Source organism: Balaenoptera physalus (assembly GCF_965194825.1).
Source record: "Balaenoptera physalus genome assembly, chromosome: 1".
NCBI classification, from domain to species: Eukaryota; Metazoa; Chordata; class Mammalia; order Artiodactyla; family Balaenopteridae; genus Balaenoptera; species Balaenoptera physalus.
Genome location: NC_138882.1, coordinates 112,440,430 through 112,459,120, shown reverse-complemented (window position 1 = coordinate 112,459,120; position 18,691 = coordinate 112,440,430). Strand labels below are relative to the sequence as shown.

The window sequence follows — 18,691 nt, the reverse complement described above, 5'->3', positions numbered from 1 at the left end:
CTGGACATGTGTCCATGGGGTTAGACTGGGGACAAATGCAAGAGACCAATACCACATGGTACTCCAAATCTCCCTTCCCCTGTCATCGTGGGGCTTGTTACCCAATCAGCTACCCCCTCAGTGCCCTGTGTGCAGAGATTCCTGGATGCACACCGTTGGTCTTCTAGATCTGTGCAGATATGTCTGACCTCAGACTCAGGGGAGAACTGCTTTGCCCACATCCTTCCCCAAGCAAGATGCTAAAGTAGATGCTCGAACAGTGTCTGTAACACATAGGAGGAGTCATGAATTCTTCAGGGAAGGAGGTGAAATTTGAACTGGATTCTGAAAGATGAATATGATTTTGCCATTCAGAGATTTTGGAAAAAAGGACATACCTAAACCAGAGGGCCAGTACAGACTGGCCTGTAAGACAGGGAACAGGCTAAGTTGTGGTGAGAGGTAAGGCTGGGAAAGGAGAATGGGTTGGATCTTGAAGGGCCTTGATGCGTGTTAAGGAATTTGGATGTTTTTTGTAGGCAAGGGTAGGGGTGAAAGTGTTGGGGGAACTAGCAGCAGCTTAAACGTGTGAGTGCTAGACAGCGAAGAGCATTCTAATATTCCTGTCAAGTGGAGATTTTTAACCTGTGGTTCAAAGTCTACTTGATGTCTGCTTAGCCTCTGGGTATTTTGCTGACTAACTTCTTATAATATTGATGGGGACAGGGCTCTGTCTTCATGGTTCTAATATGAACTAAATACTTACAATGCCCTGTATTAAAATGTTTCATTTTCCTCATTCCTTTTTTTGAAATTGAAGTATAGTTGATTTACAATATTAGTTTCAGATATATAGCATAGTGATCCAGTATTTTTACAGATACTCTATTGAAAGTTATTACAAGATAATGGCTATAATTCCCTCTGCTATACAATGTATCTTTGTTGCGTATCTATTTTATACATAGTAGTTTGTATCTCTTAATCCCATACACCTAATTTGTCCCTCCCCCTTCAGTAACCAGTAGCTTGTTTTATACATCTGTGAGCCTGTTTCTGTGTTGTATATACATTCATTTGTATTATTTTTTAGATTCCACATATAAGTGATATCATACAGTGTTTGTTTTTCTCAGTCTGACATTTTACAATAAGCATAATATTCTCTAGGTCCATCCACACTGCTGCAAATGGCAGAATTTCATTCCTTCTTATAGCTGAGTAACATCCCATTTTACATATATATATATTACACTTGGGTTGCTTCCGTATCTTGGCTATTGTAAATAGTGCTGCTATGAACATTGGGGTGCATGTATCTTTTTGAATTAGTGGGGTTTTGTTGGGATATATCCCTAGAAGTGGAATTGCTAGGTCATATGGAGTTCTATTTTTAGTTTTTTGGGGAACCTCCATACTGTTTTTCATAGTGGCTGGGCCAATTTACATTCCCACCAACAGTACAGGAAGGGTCCATTTTCTCCACATCCTCTTCAACATTTGTTATTTGCAGACTTTTGGATGATAGCCACTCCAACAGGTGTGAGGAGGTATTTCATTGTTTTGGTTTGCATTTCTTTAGTAATTAACGATGTTGAGCATCTTTTCATGTGCTTCTTAGCTATCTGTATGTCTTCTTTGGAAAAACATCTGTTCAGGTCTTCTGCCCATTTTTTGATTGGGTTGTTCGGGTTTTTTTGATATTGGGATGTATGAGATGTTTATATATATGACCTTGTAGGTCATAGTGTTTTCTCTCATTCTGTAGGTTGCCTTTTTGTTTCAGTGATGGTTTCTTTTGCTGTGCAAAAGCTTTAAAGTTTAATTAAGTTCCATTTGTTTATTTTTGCTTTTATTTCTTTTGCCTTTGGAGACAGATCCAAAAAATATTGCTGCGATTTATGTCAAAGAGTGTTTTGCCTATGTTCTCTTCTACTTTTATGGCTTCAGGTCTTACATTTAGGTCTTTAATCCACTCTGAGTTTATTTTGGTATATGGTGTGAGGGAATGTTCTAATCTCATTGTTGTATATGTAGCTGTCCAGTTTCCTCACTCCTGATAAAGTTTTCTCTCTCTATGCCTGCTCCCACCCCTTGCCTCAGCAGAAGTAGAGGTGATTCCTAAATATTTTGTTCTACTGGAGTGGCCCCAAGAAGTTCTGGAACTACTGCTCTAGAGGACCCCAACCATGTGGACGAAGTTACACCTAATTGTCTTGAATGCTTCATCCAGGTCAACCTGTCTTCTGGGGACCTATGTGGAGTCTCCCAGCCACCTTCCAGCTGTTATGGAAGGTTATGACAGCACTAACCCTCACTCTAAGAAGCTGCCAGCCAAGCATGGTCTTATCTAACAACTTTGGAGACTCTCCAGTTTTCATGGACACCTAATTAAGCAGTTATTTACATTTCATTTTACTTAACTCTCATGACTCCTTTCTAATTGGCAGACTAATGAAGTTCCTCTGTGACATCACAGTGCTCTGACTGATGATGTATGTCTTCCCTTTGGGAGTCAAACGCCCGTTTGAAATTAATGAGTCTCTTTTACCCAAACTACTTTTGAATTTTGTCAGCTCTGTCTTAAGAAGTGTTTAGACTTGCCTGGCTCTTGTCAGGACAGAGATCTTAGTTATTTGACAAATTTACATAAAACTGTAGAGGGAGAGTAACCCAATCAATCTGATCTTTGTGACTCCCTCCCCACCACAAGGAGTAGGAGGAGTAGGGAGTACTTTCCAAGGTCACAGAAGAGCAGGATATAACTTAATGAGTCTTTTGAAGAATTAAAAAGAAACTGTTAGTCTGAAGAAGCATTCACCATCTTTATACCCTTTTCCATTTTCCCAGGGTCAATGCAGGCACATGAATTTTTTTATTCCCATGACCTTCCAAATTATAAGAACAGTGGAATCCTTTTTATGTTTTTTTTAGGTGAAATCTTCAATGATTCCCATATATAAAACAGGTAACAGCAGAGTTGCTGTAGGTGAAGGGGGTGGAGGAGCCTGGAGAACTTTCCACATAATGCTCCTCCACTTCCCCCTCAGCTCCTCACCCTGCACCCCAGCCGCTGCAGGGCTCTGAGGAATTTAATGTGAAAACCCCTGCTCTATCCCACTTATTCATTCTGACATTTGCTCTAGGAGGTAGAGTTTACATGAAAAAGGGTATAAAGAAACATTTTTAAAGCATGATCTATTTTCTCTTAATAGTGAATTACACTAGACTTCCCTTGATTACTGTTCAAAATGGCATGACTTCTTCAGGATACTACAAAGAGCAACAAAACACAATGGTTCTTCCACTCCATTAGTTATTCTTATGTTACATGTATTATTCTTCCTACCAAGAGGGGAAAATTGGTCCCTTTGCTTCAGCTCTGATTATCGCTCTACTTTCAATCTTGGTGGTGGGAGTGGGCACTGAATCATACAAACTATCTATCTTAGAACCACATACAAGTGAAAACCAACCTAGGGCTATTTTTTTAAGGCTGATTCTAGCCTTTTTGGGGAACTGGAAATATAAAACTTTGAAATCACACACATTTAAAACTCAAGAGAAAACAAAAAGGTGTATATAAAGACATTCAGTAATGAAAAAACAGATTTCCATGCTGTTATAGTTAGTTCAGTTGGTGAAAGAGAGAAGAGGAAGAAAGAAGGGCAGGGAAGGTGCGGGGGGAAGGGAGGGGAGAGCAAGAGATGTGGAGCGGCCAGAGCTGGGGAGGGAAGGGGGGCTCCGCGGCTCCAGTGTTTGCCTCCGCCTCTGGGAGCTCAGTTCAGGGTCTCTTTCTGGGGCAGCCCTTACCTGATGGTGAGCATCACTGCGTTCCTGCCCTGATGTGGCCTGAGCCTCGAGGAGCAACCCGCACCATGTCCGCAGCTCGGCATAGGCTCTTCTTTATCCCGTCAGGTCTTGGCTTGTGGTGAGGTCCCTTCGGGAAAATTCCCATATTTTCCTGAGAGTGCCTGTTCTGAATTTACTCTCTGCATTCAAGGAAAGCCACTGTGCTGGGGTGTTTTTACTCTTTTTGAGAAATGTCTTCCATAAATCAAGGAGAAGAGTAAAAATTAAAAATAATTTGCTCTTCTTTGGGGTTTTAATTTCCTTCCAAAAATTTTTTTGAGAAATTCTTTTTTTTTCTTAAAAAATTAAGAACTCAGTCCCTGATGGAGAGGTGATTTTTTTTCCCCCAGATTTTTATTCATATGATGACAGGGGTCAGAAAGACAAACATTTGAGTACTTTCAATCAGCCAGGCATCTCAGCTATGAGTTCTATGTACAATCACTTAATCACTATAATAACCCTGTTGCATAATCTGAGGCTCAAAAACTTTGCTTATATAACAAGTGGAGAGTCATACCTAGATCTGTCTCACTTCAAAGTTACAGGTCGGGTTACTTGTACCGACTTCAGAAATTACTGACCTTAAAGGTTGGATGATTAAAAAGCATTTTCCAGTGTTATTTCCTAATACTGGTTTCTACTACATACCTTGGACACCTAGACTAAGTCATGAGCCCCTGCTTTAGTACTTTTGAACCAGTTGTTCTCACTGCTTAACAATTCCCATCCTCCACAGAGTTGCTCATTAAGACCCTAAAAGCCCATTACAAATCCACCTGTTTACTTATGTAAGCCATGATAGGATTGGCCTTTCATCTTAAAGGTCTTTCCAGTTCAAAGGTTTAGTGGTTCTGTAACTGAAAATATGAGCCAAGGAGTGTTATTCTCTACGGCAAACGGTTAACAACTGTAGTCACAAAGAGTAGAAAAACTTGTTTCTTAAGATTTTTACTTCAATACCTAAAATATGTTTAAACACCAATATAAGGAATGAGACAGATGATAATATATTATTTCATGTTTATTTTGATCTTTGTTTATATCATCCCTACCAGTTTTTGAACCTCTTTAGTTACTATCCTGTTTAGTTGGTAAGATATCTAAGGCATTAAAGTAATATTGACATTTAAAATAACTTCATAATTGAAGGAACTAAATTATTCATGATTTCCAGTCACACTTGTTCCGATCTACAGTGATCATATAATAGGAAACATTTGTATAGTACTTACTAAGTGTTAGACACCTGTCTAAATGTTTTACCTATATTAACTACAATGAGGTATTACCTCACACCAGTCAGAATGGCACTCATCAAAAAATCTACAAACAATAAATGCTGGAGAGGGTGTGGAGAAAAGGGAACCCTCTTGCACTGTTGGTGGGAATGTAAATTGATACAGCCACTATGGAGAACAGTATGGAGGTTCCTCAAAAAACTAAAAATAGAACTACCATATGACCCAGCAATCCCACTCCTGGGCATATATACCCAGAGAAAACCATAATTCAAAAAGATACATGCACCCCAGTGTTCATTGCAGCACTATTTACAATAGCCAGGACATAGAAGCAACCTAAATGTCCATCAACAGATGAATGGAAAAAGAAGATGTGGTACATATATACAATGGAATATTACTCAGCCATAAAAAGGAATGAAATAGTGCCATTTACAGAGACATGGATAGACCTAGAGACTGTCATGCAGGGTGAAGTAAGTCAGAAAGAGAAAAACAAATATCGTATAATATTGCTTATATGTGGAATCTAGAAAAATGGTACAGATGAACTTATTTGCAAAGCAGAAATAGAGTCACAGATGTAGAGAACAAACTTATGGATACCAAGGGGGGAAGGGGAGTGGGATGAACTGGGAGATTGGGATTGACATATGTACATTACTATGTATAAAGTAGATAACTAATGAGAACCTATTGTATAGCACAGGGAACTCTACTCAGTGCTCTGTGGTGACCTAAATGGGAAGGAAATCTAAAAAAGAGCTATACATATGTATATGTGTAACTGATTCACTTTGCTGTACAGCAGAAACTAACACAACATTGTAGAGCAACTATACTCCAATAAACATTAAAAAAAAAAATCTCACACCGCTACTGTGAGGATATGTTAATATAGAGAAGTGATGTTTTTAGGATACTGTTTCCTAAACTATAGTCATTTCTGTACCTCTTTCATGACTTTGCTATGCCTGCATATACCATCTGTGATATTTTTCCTCAATATAATTCTAAGTAATAAAATTGGTGAGATCACAAGTTTGATGTAATATTATATTTTTTAAAATAAATAGATAGCAATGAAAATATTTGGAATATGGCAACTAAAATTATCTCACCAGTGGTAAAAATGTTCCACCGTTTGGGAAATACCATTTATTCTAGGAAATGGTCTGCTTCTGGCTTATGACTCTGAATGTAAACATAGGGTCTGATACAGTTATCCACAGTGAATCAAAGAGAAAAGAAATGAGAACGCTGGTGGGCCAGGAGGTTGACAGGTGCCTATAGACCCCAGGATAAAGCTTATTAAAATCTTGGAAGTTTTTCAATAAAAATAAAATGTATATGTATTTATCATATATATGTATTCAATTTATATCCCAGTTTTGAATGATGAAGTTATTGTAGGCTTGTTGCACAAAAGATGACTATCCACAAGGCCATCACTTAGGTAGTTTCCTTGTTAATTTCAGCGAGTCATTCTAAGCAGCAGTGCATTTTCCTGAAGGTGGTGTGGTGCTGCCCTCATTGTCCTGTATTTTTATTCCATAAATAAACAGGGTTTCTGTGATTTAAAAAAATGATGCTACGTAATAACACTCTCAATCAAATGACCACCTTTGTGGTTTCTCAGGAAAAAGGTGAAATAAGGTTATATTATTACTTTATATTTTTCTGTTTCCCATAGAATTTCCTTTTCAGATTCCAGGGCAAATAGAACAAAGGATCAGTTTTCATAATTCATTTTTTTCCCAAGAGTATGTTCTGATGTCTCATTATTTGGAGATAGCCGTGAAAAGAAGGATCAGGAAAATAGAAAGGCATAGTTAATTGTGTAATTCAAAATAATAGCAATTTTTTCCATTTATGTGTCTTTTTCGATCCATTTTTTTTTCTGAGAAAGATTGAATGGAATAATTTTCTCTTTTTTGTCTCTTTTTCAAAACTCATTCATGCCACACAATGCACGTTACATAATAATCACATTTATCACGACTTTTGGGAAGCAGGGTTTCAAGTAAACATGCTGTACAAAATATTTTATGAAAATTTTGATTCTCGTGTTTGAGGATAATAAAAGGATTCCTTTGTTTCTTAGAAAAGAAATCCTGAAAACAAATGAACAAATGGACTTGGTGCATGGACACCTAGCCGAGCCTGTGTCTGAGAAGAATGACATGCCTTCAGCATGAAGTCGCTACAAGAAAAAGACATGTAATTAAGGAGGGAAAAAAAAATCAGAAGCTGGAGCCATTAAAGAGACTGTGATATGAGGAAAACATTATACAGGAGATGTGACCAAAGATCTCAGATCTGAGAGCTGAAAGGGAATGAAACTAGTTAAAATTCCACTGCTCATTCGCTCCATGGGAGAAATAACATTACTGTTGGATGTCACTTGCCACTTCATTTTTAGAAACAATTAAAAGATGCAAATATTTATGAATTGCTGTGTATGTTGTAATCCTATTCAAAACAAACAGTGCCTTGTACCTTAGATTCTCAATGCTGGTTAGTGTTGGGATTCAGGGGTTAAAGCAAACCATTCAAAATGAGTTCACTACTGATACTCAGACAAAGGGATGCAACTCCGAGAGCGTGTTCTGTTTCCCTGCAAGCTGTTGCCTATGCCAAATGAGTATTTTAAAAACCATTCAAATTAAGTTGAAAATTTGTAATTATATTTTCTCTTTTAATTGTAACTTATGCAAATGTTATATTCCAGCTGTACAAATAATGTTCGCTTCAGACTACAACATCCACATTAAATCTAGCACGTAATGCCCTGATACGAGATTCTTCCCAAGCTTGCAGATTTAGAAGGCTGGGGCTGTTAGTTATGGCTTCTATTGCTGTTACTCTGCAGTTAAGTATAGATCGCAGAGTGGCAATAGAGAAGGGAGACACCTTTGCTATAATTTGCTGGAGACAATTGATGAATAAAACAGGTAGAAAGAAAAGAGAAATGCAAACAAACAAAAAAGGCACAAAGTCTAGGAAACCTGGGTGTTTGGTAAAGTGGATATTCTATCCTAGCGTAATTGATGAATCCAGCTTGCAGTGCATTAGTTACAGGAAGAGGCTGCCTGTGACTCATTTGTTAATTGTCATGTGTTTTAAACCACTTAGTGAAAACAGAAATTGAGTATTTTCCATTTTCAGTAAAAATTTCACTTGGGGAAATCATGTACAAAACCATTACAATTTTTAATCAAGAGTGAAAGAAGCATGGATTATTTTAAATACACACACACACATACACACACACAAGGGAGCACACATATGTGAGAAATAAAAGAGAAGGAAAAAACACCAAATACAGCATGTTGTTTTGATTATCAAAGTGTTTCTTTACATAAATTTGGAAAGGTTTTCATGTTGATAGTTTTTGGAAGGCAAATGTGGGGAACCTTGATTTACTTCAATCCAGTTGACTGCTGATTAGCTTTTTGTGTTTAACAGTGTCTGGAAGCAATGGAAGAGATGAAAGAAGAAAGTTTATGACACATCCTCAAGTAACTCACAACCTCAATGATAAACAAGGTGAACTTATGGAATAAGATGGACTATAATAAATGTCATGTGTGTGTTTATAGATCTAGCAGAGAGTTCAACACTTCATTTTTCAATGGGACAAACAGATCCAGTGTGACAGTGATTTACTCAAGTTCACACATCTAATAGTGGTGAAAACATGTTTCAAACCTAGGAGGTGTAACTTCTTGTCCTTTTTGTTTTTTCCATCATGAAGGCATCTGTCGATTGAGAGCTGCAATAAATAGAAAGAATCTGTTTATTAAACGTGGGTCCTTCCTATGCTTGCCCATGAAATGAACTTCAACTCAGCTGGAAAATTGTATGGGTTTTTTTTAATACTTTCCTGGCCCCTGGATAGAGATTGGAAGGTTTTGTTGATCTCAAATTAGCTCCAATTAGTTAAGATTAAACTTTAAACAATGGAAAATCCAAGACAAAGATCCCATAGCCCTGAAAAGTGTGCTGTAAATCCATATACTTTAGGTCAAAGAGCAAATGATTAAAAGTTCAGATTGATTCTTGTAGTAAAAGGGCAGTGCAAAGAAATGCTAAAAAATAATGGCCCTGGACAGAAACCCTGGTGCTGGGTGAGTCATCAGCCTGGGAATGCTCATGGCCTGAGCCTCATTTATTTACTGCTTTTGCCACAGTCTGTTACATAAGCAGCTGTGACTATGACTATACTCTCTTTACTTGTACAGAAGCTTGGGGACCAATGTCTGGCAAAAATGATTGATGATGGTGGGGTTGGTTTGCTGGTCTGTGTGCAATGATTTTCTACAGGTGAATATGGGGATGCGTATTTCTTTGAACACTGATTCATCCATTCACCAGTTCATATATTTATTTACTCATTCATCAGGCATTTACTGGGCACTTACCAAATGCCAGGCAGTACTGCGTTTAACACTGGGAATACAGATTGACAAAGTCAAAATTAAATAATTAATTGAATGAATATCCATTGTCTACGTATAAGTCTGATGGAACCAGGAATTCTTTTTTTTATAAATTTATTTTTTTTTAATTTATTGGCTGCGTTGGGTCTTGTTGCTGTGTGCGGGCTCTCTCTAGTTGCAGCGAGCTGGGGCTACTCTTCGTTGCAGTGCGCAGGCTTCTCATTGCTGTGGCTTCTTTTGTTGAGGAGCACGGGCTCTAGGCATGCGGGCTTCAGTAGTTGTGGTGCATGGACTTAGTTGCTCTGCGGCATGTGGGATCTTCCCGGACCAGGGCTCGAACACATGTCCCCTGCATTGGCAGGCAGATTCTTAACCACTGCACCACCAGGGAAGTCCCAGGAATTCTTGACTTCTGATCTCATCCCTCATCCAGAAAGTCAACTGTGTTGGCATGTCCAAAGCCATGTTAGTTTCCTTAGCTCTTGCAGCGTCTCTCATTTAGCCAAATTGAGTGTAGATTCACAGATGCAGACTCTTCCTCCTGTGTATCTTATCAGAATGGCAGCTTTCAAGCCTATACCACTAAAGGGATCCAGCATCTTCCATAGTAGGATTGTGGTTTAAAGCATGGACTTTGGAGTTAGATGTGTATGGTTCGTATCCTGCCTGGCTCCACTACTCCCTAGATGAGTGTCCTTATTACATATTTAGTTTCCTCATCAGTAAAATGAGTGTCATCTGGAAAGGTTGCAGTGAGGATTAAATTTAAATAAATAAATGCTTGACAATAAGACCTGGCACATGGTGGCTACTTTTGCGCTAATTTAGTAACACTTTGCTAAAATTTGCTCTTCTCTCAATACCCGTTTCCATTTGCAAGTGATGCCTCTTGTCTGCCATGTATTAGCCCGGTGTGCCCATGACATTTTGAGCAGTAATTTAGACATCTGGAGTTTGCAAGAATCCTCTGGCTCCCTGTGATTACTTTGATATGCTGCTAATTGTTTGATTTTCTAGTGGTAACCATGGGTAGGGCTACTGAGCTCATCTGTGGAAACTTTCTGGAGGACGTCCTGAGGTGCAGCCTGGGAGAAAGCCAGGCCAGGCTGGCTTCCCTCCACTGCAGCAGAATGGTTTCTGGGATGTAAATTGCATCAGAGTTCCTTGGTATTTTCTCCTGGTCCCCTCCCCCCACCTTCATTATCTACTTTCATGTTTCCCTCCCTACCTCCTCTTTCCATCTAGTCTTGAGACATTTACAAATATACATTAACTCCACAGCTCCTGACTAGGGCATTATCTTTATTAATGTTTGCAATTTGTGTGGATTATAGATCTCTTCATGACCTCTGCAATGCCTCAGGATATGCCACTGCCATTTATTTGTATAGTCTTCTACTTTGATGAAATGCAGATAAATTGAAAAATCTACCAAGAATCATTGTCCTCGGGATATCGGGAAACAAGCACTTCCACGGTTAATTGTGTGCGTGTTTTTAATCATAGCCTAATAAATTGGCATTTCTTTTTTATTCCTTTAGATTGGCTCTCAGAAAAATCTCAGAATATTAACATTTTTGCTTCACATGTGGTCAACTGCTCATCCTCAGAGTGTACTCTGAACTGGGCAGAGCAACAAAATCAGCAAAATTACGTGGAGGAGGATGAGATTTGTTTTGTAATTTAGAAGTAGGAGAAATTCTTTCCTTCCAGCCTTGGAACCATATTGGGCATGCGAGGTAAGGAAAATCCACACACAAAGTGATAGAGTTCTAGTGGACTAGGCTTCACAACATAATATTTTCCCATCTTGCTGACTTTTTTCTGGGCAAGAGGTCTCCATCCAGAGCTTCTCGGTCTTTAGGGCACATAGGAAACATTGGGATGCCTATCAAAATGCTAATTCCCAGGTACCACCATCCAGGGATTCTGATTCACTAGATGAGTTGGAGCCTGGCATCTTGCATTTAAAACCATCGCGATGCATGGAGTCTGCTTTGGTTTCTACTCTTGGCTCTGCCTATTTTTCCGGGCTTGGCTAAGAAAGCTGGTGCAAGAGGAGGTGCCTGGCAAAAACAGATGGAGCTGTGTCAGAGCTTTTTATTCAGAGCTCACAGTACTGCCTAATACACAGTGCCAGCAGTTTGTTGCTGAGGGAGACACCTATGATTCCATTAATTATTTAGGGATCCAAAGTAGCCATCATTAATGAATCTGAATGTATTACAATGATCCTAATCAGAGTAACAGATGCAAAATGACAATACGATACACACAATTTTCCCCCAGCGAGTTACACACTATTAAGGTCTGTTGCAGTCAATGAATCCAGATGCTTCCTCACTCTGACTGACCATGAAAGATCCTGGTTTCATTACATGAAAGAAAATAAGTTCATTCTGTCATCTTGCAGAGTTAAAGCGGGATCCAGTTCAGCAGCTGGTAAGGCATCATAAGTTGGTTTGCAATAATCCTGCTTCCATTTCAGGATTGACTGAGTGGAAGAATTCTGTTGCAACTGGGCTTATCATTCCCTTTACATTATTTTTATGCTTTCCCAGATGAGATGGTTTACTCTTGCTCAGAAAGCCTCAGTGTGTGTATAAAACTAAGCACATTTTATACACACACTGAATGAGAAGAAAGCGAACTGTTTTTATAGAGGGTAAATTCATTAAAATCAGAGTAACAAAACCAAAGTCAACCACGATAAAATGGGAGGCATAAAGCTTCTCAAGAGTGTCTCCCTAATAATGTCGTCAGACTTCTGATCTGCGTGAGGCTGTGCATGACAGCATTTGCCCTCTTCGTGTCCTAGGGATCATACAAAAGGAAAAAAAGAAAAGGAAGAATCTCTGCCATTTTCAGAAAAACCAGCAGACAAATATAAACCACAGACTCTGTAACACCTGTAAGAACTGCCAAGAGAAGCTGAACCTGTGTAGCAGCTGCAGAGGAGGAAACAAAAAGAAGTAGCACAGAGAGTGCAAAGAGTCAGGGATGGTAGATCACAGCAAGTGCCCGTGAAAATACCATCCTGAAGGGGAAGGGTGCACTTGAAGTGCTAAAGTGAACACAGTTGCCTAGGAATTCAGGTTAGCAGGGCTGGTGCAGGACTGTGCCTTTCCTGGTTTGGCGCCAAGAAGTACAGTAACCAGCTGAACCAAGAATCCGAAGATGAGCTATATTTGCAGGGAACAATCGAATTCGTGGGGCAGCAGAGGAGAATATAGCCTGGAAGGCCACCCTGGCCACTCCCCAGGCAGAGAACTACTTGAAAATAGCTGGTTTGGGAAAGTGCAACTCATCTAATGATGACAAGTTGAAAAAAGAAGGCATTGATAGAAAGATCCTATTGGAAAAAAATGTGGGAAGGAGAAGCAAAGCTACCCGGCAGATGGAGAACACTCCCAAGCAGATGAAAATCTCATCCTGACAATTTGCTATGAACTAAAATAAAAGTATACTCGACGAAGCAATTACCTTGATGAATGAAGACCACAAAGAAAAAATTGAAGAACACGGAGGAGAAGTGTGGGGGGGGGGGGTAAATGGAAAATATAAAAGATGAGCTGAAATGCAGGGAATAATCACAGAATGAAGACACAATTGGAAGAAACGTGAGGAAAAGAGCCACAATAAAAACGGTGATGGAAATAATGGACATAAAAGACAAGAAAAGGACATCCTGGATACATACAATTGAGTTCTAGGAGAAAAACATAAAGAATGAAAGAAAACCCAAACATTTAAAGATGCAATTCAGGGAAACTCGCTGATAATAAAATGTGACTCTACAAACTGAAAAAATTGTGTGTATCAGGGAATATTGACCCAGCTCATCATGACCAGAAATCTCACCAGAAATATCCTGGTGAGACTGAACTCTAAAAATGAAGGAAGAATACTTCTGGCAGTAAAAGGCTGAAGTACAATGACTTAGAGAGGGAAAAATACCAGGCTGACTTCATACTCATATCCACAGCCACATTCAACACCAGGAGCCGGAGGGGCAGTAACTCTCAGATTCTCAGGGAAAGAAAGTGTGAAGCAAGGATGTTATATCCACCTCAACAGCGTGCGGAAAATCTCAGGGCTGACTGTTGCCACGAGCCTTTATTGAATAAACTACTCATGGGAGAAGTTCTGCCAATCATGCGATGGCTGGCATGTCTGGGGCAAAAGTACTGGCAGTGAACTATTTTTTTTCTTTCTGAAACTGAAGTTTTTTATTAGGAAAAATTTCAAAGTAAACAAAAGTAGAGAGAATAGTATAATGAACTCTCATGTACCCACTACCCAGCTTCAACAGTTATCGTGGCCAATCTTGTCTCATCTATACCCCTAATCATTTTCTCCCTATCCTCCAATTGGGAAATAATCCATTATGTCATTTCATCCATAAAAATTTTAGTAGTATCTCTAAAACAAAAGAGATGTAAGGAATATTTAAAAAATACAACCCCAGTACCATTATCACACCAAAAAATAAATGACAGTAATTCTTTAATGCCATCAAATATCTAGTGTTCATATTTTGTGATTATCTCATAGATTTTTTAAAATAAATTTTAAAAATAGTTGATTTGTTCAAATTGAGCTCCAAATAGGGGTTATACATTGCAGTTGATATGTCTTTGAGATCCTTTCCATATACATGTTTTTTTCCTCTATTTTCAAAACTTTTATTTTTAATTGCAGTAAAATACACATAACATAAAATGTACAATCTTAACCAATTTTTTAAGTGTACAGTTCACTAGTGTTAAGTGTGTTCACATTGTTGTACAACCAATCTCAAACTCTTTTCATCTTGCAGAACTAAAACTCTATACCCATTAAACAGCTCCCCATTTCTTTTTCCCTCATCCCTTGGCAACTACCATTCTACTTTGTATGAATTTGACTATTCTAGGTATCCTGTTTAAGTGGAATTGTACAGTATTTGTCTTTTTGTGACTGGCTTATTTCACTGAGCATAGTAATTTTTTTGAACTTTAAATGCTTTGTTAAGCTTTACTGTAATAGACTAAATTTTTGGTTTCATAGAGTCAGTGATACTAAATTGGCTATTGGGTTTAGTGGCTTCTTGCATCAGCTCCTGCAACTGTCCAATTTGTTCAGCACCAAAGTCATTATGTTTTTCTTCTGGGAGGATGATTCCAAAACATGCTTTTTCAGTTGAATTTTGTGTTTTCTTTAGCTTGTTGCCATAGCACTGTGGCATATACCTCCTTTTCCTGCAAGAAACACTGAGTCTTGTCAGAACCAAAGGTCTTATGTCTCCTAAATTTATCCTTCACATACTCCTTGCCTAGGGCTTTCACGTCCAGGGGAAGAACCCCGTGCAGCAACAAGGTGCCTGATTAAGGGCGGGGAACAAAAAAAAACGAGCTGGCCTAGCATAGCACAGGCGTGGACCATAGACTGCACCTGTTCAAAGGTTCATCCATGTCATAGTACGTGTCAGAATTTCCTTCCTTTTTAAGTCTGAATAATAAAGGCATACCTTGTCTTATTCTGCTTCGCAGATACTGCATTTCTTACAGGTTGAAGGTTTGTGGCAACCGTGCGCTGAGCGAGCCTATGGGAGCCATTTTCCCAACAGCATTTGCTCGCTTCATGTCTTTGTGTGACTTTTCATCATTATTATTATATTTGTTATGGTGATCTGTGATCAGTGATTTTTGATATTACTTATTATAATTGTTTTGGCATTTTTTAGCAATAAAGTATTTTTAAATTAAGGTAAGTACATTATTTTTTAGACGTATGTTATTGCATACATCGTAGATTACATTATGGTGTAAACATAACTTTATATACACTGGGAAACAAAAATTTCTTGTGCCTCGCTTACTGTGATGATATTCATTTCATTGCAGTGGTCTAGAACCGAACCTGCAACGTCTCCGAGGTATGTCTGTATTTCATTGTATGTGTATGCCACATTTTGTTTACCCATTCATCCATTGATGAGCATTTGGGTTACGTCCACCTTTTGGCTATTGTGAATAAAGCTGCTATGAACGTGGATATACAAATATCTCTAAGAGATGTGGCTTTCAATTCTTTGGGGATATACCCAGAAGAGCAATTGCTGGATCATGTGGTAGTTATCTTTTTAATTTTGGGGGGACCAGCCGCACTGTTTTCCACAGTGGCTTCACCATTTTACATTCCCACCAACAGTGCAACAAGGGTTCCAAATTCTCTGCATTCTCACCAGCACTTGCTATTTTCTGTTTTTTGATAGTAGCCATCCTAATGTGTGTGAGGTGGTATCTCATGTGGTTTTGATTTGCATTTCCTTAGTGATTAGTAACGTTGAGCATCTTTTCATGTGTATCTTGAAAACTGACCATCTGTATGTCTTTTTGGAGAATGTCTATCTAAATTCCCTGCCCATTTTAAAATTGAGCTTTTGTTGTTGTTTAGTTATTTAGTTGTTGTTGTTTAGGAGTTCTCTATATATCTGGATATCAACTCCTTATCATATATGTGATGTGCAAATATTTTCTCTTATTCCAGTGGTTGTCTTTTTACATTATTATGTCTTTGATGCATTGTTTTAAATTTTGATATAGTCCAATTTATCTGTTGTATCCAATACAATAAATTATTGCCAAACCCAGTGTTGCTAAGCTTGTCCCCTATGTTTCCTTTTAAGAGTTTTATAGTTTTAGCTTTTACATTTAGGTCTTGATTCATTTTGAGTTAATTTTTGTATGTGGTACAATGTAAGGGTCCTACTTCATTCTTTTGTGGTAGTGAGTTTAAATGTATTTAAACATACATACTTACCTGTATATGTATAAAGGTCTGTGTGTATACGTATATACACACAAACATACATTATATTTATGTGTGTTTGAATTTTATATGAGCAGAGTTCAGAGTTGGTGATAGATTAATGTACTTAGGTTATCTTCTACCATATGTATATATACTAATTGTTTGAATATCTCTGGTTTTCACAACATTCATATAACCAAGGAAACTAAAGTGCAGACTAGTTGCAAAATTTGCCTAATTTCTGTCTCCTATGCTTATATATATTTTTTCTCCTGGATAATAGTGTGCTGGAGCTAGCTCGTACCAAGTTGTGAGAGTCAGTTATTTTTTTTTTTGTAATTGTTAGCTATTATTCAACATTGAGTATATGCACTTCAAATTAAATATGATGGTAAGTACTCAAAACTCATCATTTTATAAGAATTTGACTGCAATTCACTATTATCTATACCCTGAAGGTTATTTACGTCTATCGTATCTATACGTGTGTACCTTTTCCTAATTACAAGTTTGGTATTATTGCGGTAGTAGCTTGAAAACCAATGGGAATATTTTCACCAAGGATATCAGCAAAGTCTACAAATCAGGGTGTGGTTTATTATTTTGATAACTGTACAGATTTAAGAATGTGCTGAAGAAAATGTTAGTAAAGCAGATTAAATTTAAAACTGTATCATGTCTGTAGCCCTTACATCATGAATAGCACAAATAAATGGAGGAAATATTCTTCCAGTATTTGAAATTTATTATTAAATTAGCAAAGAAGTTCCTCACTGTTACCAATAAATGAATGAAGTTCCCACATAGGTCTTCATTGTTTCACTTTTTCATTACTCATTCTTGCAGTGAATTTGAAAAATATGGAACAGTGCAAGCACAATAAAAATTATTTGTAATAAAAAAAATTTTAAAAATTACAATGGAGCCAAGACTAAGACAATTGTGGAAATTAGGATGAGAGAACAGAATGCAAGTATTATATGCATGACTATGCAGGAGTGACACAACTAACTACAGTGCAGAAAAGAAGGGGGCAAAGAAGGTAAGAGGTGGAATAAGTTTGCTGAATCCTCATTGGTCGTGACTGACAAACGATTTCATATAGAGCTGCCAAATGAAGTAATAAAAGTGAAATGCTTACTTAGCGCTACAGAGATAAAAATTAGAAAGATAATAATATACCACTGGATGGCGGAGGAGAGAGAGAGAAAGAGTGGTATGAAGAGGAGGAAGAAGAGGAGAGAGAGAAGGAGGAAGAAACTAATAGCTACTATTTAAAAACAGAAGACTGAGAGTATTTTATAAAGTTATAATTATAGATGTAACTCATGGAATAAAAACAAACTTTTCTGAAGAGCAGAATAACTACGCACACATAAACACACACCATCTTTCTTTCTCTCTCTCAAAGTTGACCACATGGTGAAAAACTACACTAAACTTAAACAGAGAAAATAAAAAATAATATAAAATAATACAACTGAACTGAAATCCAACATATCTGTCATATTAAAATTATAAATGAGTTTGGCTCAACTATCAACTGAGAAAGATTTTTAGATTGGAGTATAAGGAAAAACCTAACACTCTGCTGTATTTAAAAGAGACAAAATAAAATGATTCAGAAAGGTTGAAAATAACATGATAAGCAAAAGAAGCAAATTCAAACAAAAGAAATTAAGGGTTACAATCTAAATATCAGACAAAGATGAATTCAGGACAGAAAGTGTAAAATGAGACAAAGAAAGGTATTTACATTTGTTCTGGTTATCTATTGCTTCATAACTAACTGTACCAAACAGTGGTATAAAATAACCATTTTATCAAATTCTCAGGTTCTGTGAGAATTTAGACAGAGTGTAGCAGAAGTGGCTTGTCTCTGCTTCAAACTATCAGAGACCTCATCTAAATGGCTGAGAATGAGAACCATTTGGGAGATTCTTCATTCACATGGCTGGTGCATGGAATGGAATGACTGAAGGCTGGGTTCAGCTGGACTGTTAACCAGAGCCCTTATGTATGATTTCTGAATGCTGCCTGGGCTTCCTCACAGCACGGTGGTTTCAGGATCATCAGACTTCTTACAATGGCAATCCAAGGGCAGATGTTCCCAAGGAGCAAGGAGAGAGGTGCCTGGCCTATTATGAGCTAGGCTTGGAGTCGCAGTATCATTTCTGCTATCCACCCTGATCCTAGAAGGAGGCAGAGACCTCACTTCTTTAGGGAAAGGGAGTAGAAGAATTTATGGCCATGTTTTTAATATGCCACAGTGTTAAAGTATCCAAATTATAGTCTAAAAAAGCAGTTATTGATATCTCTGTACTCAATAGGAATAGATGAATATTTCCTTAACATGATTAGATATATCAGGCTCAGTGG

The 18,691-nt window shown here is 37.9% G+C and overlaps 1 protein-coding gene across 1 annotated transcript in view; it reads left to right on the top strand.

Annotated features, from left to right (window-relative positions):
- The window catches only part of RWDD3 (RWD domain containing 3), an 89,386-nt gene extending 72,446 nt beyond the window's left edge, over window positions 1–16,940 (top strand). The window contains exon 5 of the mRNA XM_082478236.1: window positions 7,180–16,940. The gene's annotated coding sequence lies outside the window, so the exon portion shown is untranslated. The remainder of the gene's footprint in view (window positions 1–7,179) is intronic.
- The last annotated feature ends 1,751 nt before the right edge of the window (window positions 16,941–18,691 follow it).